Source organism: Mustelus asterias, chromosome 11 (genome assembly GCF_964213995.1).
Source record: "Mustelus asterias chromosome 11, sMusAst1.hap1.1, whole genome shotgun sequence".
Taxonomy (NCBI): domain Eukaryota; kingdom Metazoa; phylum Chordata; class Chondrichthyes; order Carcharhiniformes; family Triakidae; genus Mustelus; species Mustelus asterias.
In genome coordinates, this window is record NC_135811.1 from 47,834,370 (window position 1) to 47,841,171 (window position 6,802).

General features: G+C 46.6%; 2 pseudogenes; both read right to left on the reverse strand.

Moving 5' to 3' along the window:
- Positions 1–663: 663 nt before the first annotated feature.
- On the reverse strand, positions 664–805 carry LOC144501016 (U2 spliceosomal RNA; annotated as a pseudogene).
- Positions 806–3,772: 2,967 nt separating this feature from the next.
- Positions 3,773–3,974, reverse strand: LOC144501075 (U2 spliceosomal RNA; annotated as a pseudogene).
- Positions 3,975–6,802: the final 2,828 nt, after the last annotated feature.

The following is a 6,802-nucleotide window of genomic DNA, read 5'->3' on the forward strand; positions in this document are numbered from 1 at the left end:
TTGAAATACATGGGAGTCCCTAGAGTCTTATTTGCTGAGAAACAGCCTCCTCTTTGGCACAGAGCATTGACTTTTAGAAGGGCAAAGTTTCATTCTTCAGCTTTTAATTATTGTTGGAGATACTTTTTTTTTAAAGATTTTCCTTTGTGTCTCTGTTGTCTCTCTGTTATAATCCAATCTTTCTCCCCCTCTTGTCATCTCTCTCACTGTACCTAATTTGATATGGAATTCATGAATCTAAATTAACCTACCTGGTTCAGGCTCTGTGCTGCTTATTAATGATTCTTTAACCTGATCAGTCAAAGAGACAGACTGTGCCTTGCCCTGATCACAAATCAAAGATGCTCTGTAGATGACACTTGTTGGGTTGTCAGCTGATAGGAACTTGCCAAGCAAAAACCTGAAGAAAGCCGATGGGCAAATGGAAATATAATAAATGACTGGTGTTGTTAACTTGACATGGCCCTTTCAATTTGTACCAATTTTACAGATTTTTAAAAAACTTTTCCAATTCAATCAAATCAAGTCCAATTCAGAGTCTCAACAAGTTGAGACATTCCCGATCCAAGCTGACAAGACAGGGCCTCCACTCCTGTCTTGGGCCCGATCTACATGAGCCAAGCTGATTGGAGTAGGTGCAGACTCTCCTCCTCCAAGGCTTGATCTCATTTGCATCTTAGCCAAAAGGCCGAGATGCCGCTTTTAAACATTGCTTCAAATGAAGCTTAAATGTAATCTAATGACCTCAACCAAGCGCAGCCTGTCCATACTACACTTGATCTTAGCCAAAAGGCCGAGAAGCGATTTTACAGATTTGATTTTTTTTATTTCAAAAATATACTTTATTCATTAAAAAAAACTCTCAAATGAACATTGCAAAATGACAGATCCAAAAGTTACAAACAGTGCAAAAAAAGAATCATTTTTACAGTACAATACAGTGCTTATTTACAAAACAATACATTCATTACATTTCATTTCTTAAAACTATACACATACATCAGAGTTTACTGTGTGCCGTTATTTTTCAGGTTGGCACACAGTTACGCAGGCCGAGGGTATTCTGCAGTTACCCGGCCCTCGGTCTGCCTCGGTTGAGACGCTTTACCCGGTGGCCTTTCCCCATTGTGCCTTGGCGGCGGCTGCCCCAAGCTTGAGCGCGTCCCTGAGCACGTAGTCCTGGACCTTGGAATGTGCCAGTCTGCAACACTCGGTTGAGGACAATTCTTTCAGCTGGAAGATCAGCAAGTTTTGGGCGGACCAAAGCACGTCCTTCACCGAGTTGATGACCCTCCAGCAGCAGTTGATATTTGTCTCGGTGTGCGTCCCCGGAAACAGCCCGTAGAGCACAGAGTCCTGCGTCACCGAGCTGCTCGGGACGAACCATGACAAATACCACTGCATCTCACTCCAGACCTTCTTTGCAAAGGCACATTCCACAAGGAGGTGTGCGACCGTCTCATCAGCCCCGCAGCCGTTTCGAGGGCAGCGTGCGGTGAGGTTGAGACCTCGAGCGTGCATAAAGGATCTGACGGGGAGTGTCCTTCTCACCACCAGCCAAGCCAGGTCTTGGTGCTTGTTTGTGAGTTCTGGTGATGAGGCATTCTGCCAAATGACATTGACAGTCTGCTCAGGGAACCATCCGACAGGATCCGCCGTCTCCTTTTCTCTCAGGGCCTCAAGGACATTACATGCTGACCACTGCTTGATAGCCATGTGGTCAAAGGTGTGTTTCCGGAAGAATTTCTCCACGAAGGACAGGTGCTGCGGTACGGTCCAACTACTTGGAGCGTTCCGCGGCAATGTGGCCAGACCCATCCTCCGCAACACTTGGGACAGGTAGAACCTCAAAAGATAGTGGCACTTGCTGTTAGTGTACCGAGGATCTACACACAGCTTGATGCAGCCGCACACAAAGGTGGCCATCAGGATGAGGGCGGCGTTGGGAACGTTTTTCCCTCCGTTCTCTGGAGATTTGTGCATCGCCTCCCTCCGGACACGATCCATCTTTGATCTCCAGATAAACTTGAAGATGGCCTGGGTCACTGCTGCTGTGCAGGATTTGGGGATTGGCCACACCTGCGCCACGTACAACAACACGGACAGGACCTCGCATCGGATCACAAGGTTCTTCCCAGTAATGGAGAGGGAGCGTTGCTCCCACAATCCCAATTTTTGTCTGGCTTTGGCAATGCGCTCCTCCCAGTTTTTGGCGCATGCCCCTGCCGCTCCAAACCATATCCCCAGCACCTTGAGGTAGTCTACCCTAATGGTGAAAGGGGACAAAGGATGTGTCAGGCCAGTTCCCAAAGAACATGGCCTCACTCTTACCCTGGTTGACTTTGGCCCCCGAGGCCAGCTCGAACTGCTCACAGACTTGAAGGAGCCTGCGAACAGACGAGGGGTCCGAGCAGAAAACAGCCACGTCATCCATGTACAGGGAGGCTTTGACTTGCATCCCTCCGCTGCCTGGAATTGTAACCCCTTTGATGCCTGGGTCGCTTCTGAGGGCCTCGGCAAAGGGTTCAATGCAACACACAAAAAGGACGGAGGAGAGAGGGCAGCCCTGCCTGACTCCAGACCTGATCTGAAACATATCTGATTCCCACCCGTTGGTTGAAGCTGCGCTACTGATGTCTGTGTAGAGCAGTTGGATCCAATTGTGGATTCCCTTCCCAAAGCCCATTTTGGAGAACACATCCATCATGAGGCTGTGTGATATTCTGTCAAACGCCTTCTCCTGGTCTAGACTGATGAGGCAGGTGTCCACCCGCCTGTCCTGCACGTAGGCGATCGTATCCCTGAGTAGCGCGAGGCTATCAGAGATCTTCCTGCCGGGTACAGCACAGGTTTGATCAGGATGGATCACTGACCCCAGAGCAGACTTGACCCGGTTGGCGATAACCTTGGCCAGAATTTTATAATCCACGTTCAATAGTGAAATGGGTCTCCAATTTCTAATTTCTTCCCTTTCCCCCTTCTGCTTGTAGATGAGGGTAATGATGCCTTTCCTCATGGATTCTGACATGCTGCCTTCCAGAAGCATACTCTCGTATACTTCCAGGAGGTCCGGGCCCGTCACGTCCCACAACGCCGAGTAAAACTCCACCGGTAAGCCGTCGCTACCGGGAGTTTTACCCTTCTGAAGGGACTCGACGGCCTTTGTCAGCTCATCCAGAGCTACCGGTCTGTCCAGGCTCTCCCGCTCGCCGTCGTCCAAGACTTGCGTGATAGACGACAGGAAAGACTGGGAGGCCATGCTGTCTGTTGGCTTCAGGTCATACAGTCCGGCATAGAAGGATTTGCAAATCCTCAGAATGTCAGACTGCGATGACCTTACAGCACCATCTTCTTCCTTCAGGCTGCAGATCACAGAGGTTTCTCTGTGCACCTTCTGGAAGAAGAAACGCGAGCACGTTTCGTCCTGTTCCACGGAGTGGACCCTGGACCGGAAGATAACCTTGGAGGCCTCCGAGGCAAAGAGCGAGGCTTGCTGGCTCTTGACCTCCCAGAGATCCTCCTTGACATCCGCCCCCATCGACTGCAGTTGGAGTAGCTCCTGCATGCTTTTCTGGAGTCGGGACATTTCCCCCCGTCTCTCCCTGGCCTTCTGAACCCCTTTGCGGATAAAGATTTTACAGATTTTTAAAAATACTTTTCCAATTCAATCAAATCAAGTCCAATTCAGAGCCTCAACAAGTTGAGACATTCCCGATCCAGGCTGACAAGACAGGGCAAGCGACCATTTACCCTGTCCTGGGCCTGATCTACATGAGCCAAGCTGATTGGAGGAGGGAAAGCAATTCCTCCTCCAAGACTTGAGCTCATTTGCATCTTAGCCAAAAGGCCGAGATACCGCTTTTAAAAATTGCTTCATATGAAACATATGAAGCTTCAATGTAACCCAATGACCTCGACCAAGTGCAGCATCCACATAACTACACTTGATCTTAGCCAAAAGGCCGAGAAGCGATTTTACAGATTTGATGCCCAGATACAGATTTTACAGATTTGATGCCCAGATATAGCCAGCTCAAAAGTCTGTAAGGATGAAGTTAAAGAATAATTGAGGAAGGAAAGGTCTATCAGGTACACATTTTTAACATCCTGTTGGCCCAGTCCTCATTTACATGTCAATGCAGCATGCGACGTGGATTCGGCCTTTTGGCTAAGATCGAGTGTGGTATGGATAGGATGCTGCGCTTGGTTGAGGTCATTGGGTTGCATTTAAGCTTCATTTGAAGCAATTTTTAAAAGCGGCACCTCGGCCTTTTGGCTAAAATGCAAATTAGATCAAGCCTTGGAGGAGGAGAGTCTGCACCTACTCCAATCAGCTTGGCTCATGTAGATCAGGCCCAAGACAGGAGTGGAGGCCCTGTCTTGTCAGCTTGGATCGGGAATGTCTCAACTTGTTGAGACTCTGAATTGGACTTGATTTGATTGAATTGGAAAAGTATAAAAAATAAATAAATAAAAATGTGACGTGGATTGTACCATTCCACTATACATCATCATGGTGTCAGCATAAACTTTTACAAGCATGTTAAGAAAAATTAAATTTAAAAAAACCTGAAAGATCTAATAAATCTACAACAGGCTCATCAAAGCCTGGAAAAGAGAAAAAAAAATCGAGGGTGCAGATCCTTCATCGGAACCGGTAATGGGTAATGGATCCCCTTAATGGATCCCATTTATGGATTCCATTTATGGATCCCCTTAATGGATCATCTTGATGGGGATGAACAAAACAAGGAAGTGTGTATAAGATTGCCAATCGGTTGAATAGTTTAGCAGATTTCCTCATTTGATAAGATGTGAACAGTGGATGCTGTGTGAAGCTAATCTCAGTGAGGCCATTTGCCTCAGATTCTTCCTCTGTATTTATGCTGTACAAGGATGCTCCCAGCAAGACCATTAAAAGTAACCACAACAAGCTCTTTTTATGCATTTCTTCTTGCATTTATTTTTTCTTTGGGGAACGGTGGGAAGGTAGTGGAAATAATCCCGAGCTGATTATCAGCCCGCTGGACCACATGAACAATCCTTCCAGCCAACAAGTCCTGACGTGGGGCTTGAACCTGGAGCTTCTGATCCCGAGGTAGGGAATATTACCACTGCATCACAAGACCTCTTAAAATAGCAGTGAGACGGTGTAAGACTTTAGACTAGGGCATTATTAACATACATGAGTACTGAAAAAGAGCAAAAAATGTAAAGCCTGGAAATGATTCTGTGATACATTTCCTTAATGAGTTTGTTAAATTCCTGTGTATTGTTTTTATAGAAGTATTAACCTAATTACCCGCAATCCGTTACTGACTTCATGATGAGGAATTTGATACGCACATAGTAAGCTCGACAATGCTGACAGGGTGGCACAGTGGCACAGTGGTTAGCATTGCTGCCTCACAGCGCCAGGACCTGGGTTCAATTCCGGCCTCGGGTGACTGTGTGGAGTTTGCACATTCTCCCCGTGTCCGTGTGGGTTTCCTCCGGGTGCCCCAGTTTCTTCCCACATACCCATGGATGTGCAGATTAGGTGGATTGGCCACGGTAAATTGTCCCTTATTGTCAGAGAGATTAGCAGGGTAAATACATGGGGTTACGGGGATAGGGCCTGGGTGGGATTGGTGTCGGTGCAGACTCGATGGGCCGAATGGCCTTCTTCTGCACTGTCGGGATTCTATAACAAGAATTTTCAGGCTTGTATTATGAATGTTACAATATTTCCAGCCAATGCATTGTTAAACTACATTACATTTGCTCTTCTGCAGATCGTGCATGTTTGGAGGATGATTAGTATAGATAGCAACACCTGTCAATAAACAGCAGGTTTTGTGAATACACAGCAGTGGTTCCCTAACTTGCTGAAAATACAGATCAGCACAAAATAAGCTGTAATCCAAACTTTTGTCATAAAATTCATTTGCACACTGGCCAAATTCCAACCACAAAGAGTAGAATGCATTGTAAACAATTGGCAGTAGAACCAGCAATAACATGAGGATGCATTTTCTGTGCAGTAGACTGCGATGATTTGGGACACACTCCCTGAATGTGTTCGGGAAGCAGATTTAATAGTAATTTTCAGTAATTACGAATTGGATAAATATTTGTGGGGAAAACAACTGCAAGGCAGTTGGGAAAGGACAGTTTGGTGAACCTAATTGCACAGCTCCACCAAAGAGCTGACACAGGCACGATAGGCCGAATGGCCTCTTAAATGCCATACCTGATACTCTGCCCATCATTTACTTGTGCAGATCTTCACCTGAAGATCCTATCTCCTGGAATGTTGAATTGATGGCCCTCCCTCACCACGTCTCTGTGATAGCAACAAGGTCACAATTCCATGTGTCAATCCGTGCCCTTAACTCATCAGTCTTACCTATAATACCCCTAGAATTAAAGTAGAGGCCATCCAGCATTGCCTTATTTCCTTGGACCTCAAAATGTCTGAACTCCCTCTGTCTTGGTTCCTTTGCTATAGAATGTTGTTCCTTTTTGTATGGATGCCCTGTGTCCCCTCCCCCTGCTGAGCTTGTTTAAACTCCTCCCAACAGCACAAGCAAACCCACCACAAGGAAGTTAGCCCCATTCTGATTCAGGTGCAGACCATCCCGCTTGTACATGTCCCATCTTCCCCAGAAACAATCCCAATGATCCAGCAATCTAAAACCATCCCTCCTGCACCAATTCTTGAGCCATATATTAATTTGCTCCATTTTCCTATTTCTGTACTCACTAGCACATGGCATCGGGAGTAATCCAGAGATTACCAACCTTCAAGGTCCTGTTTTTT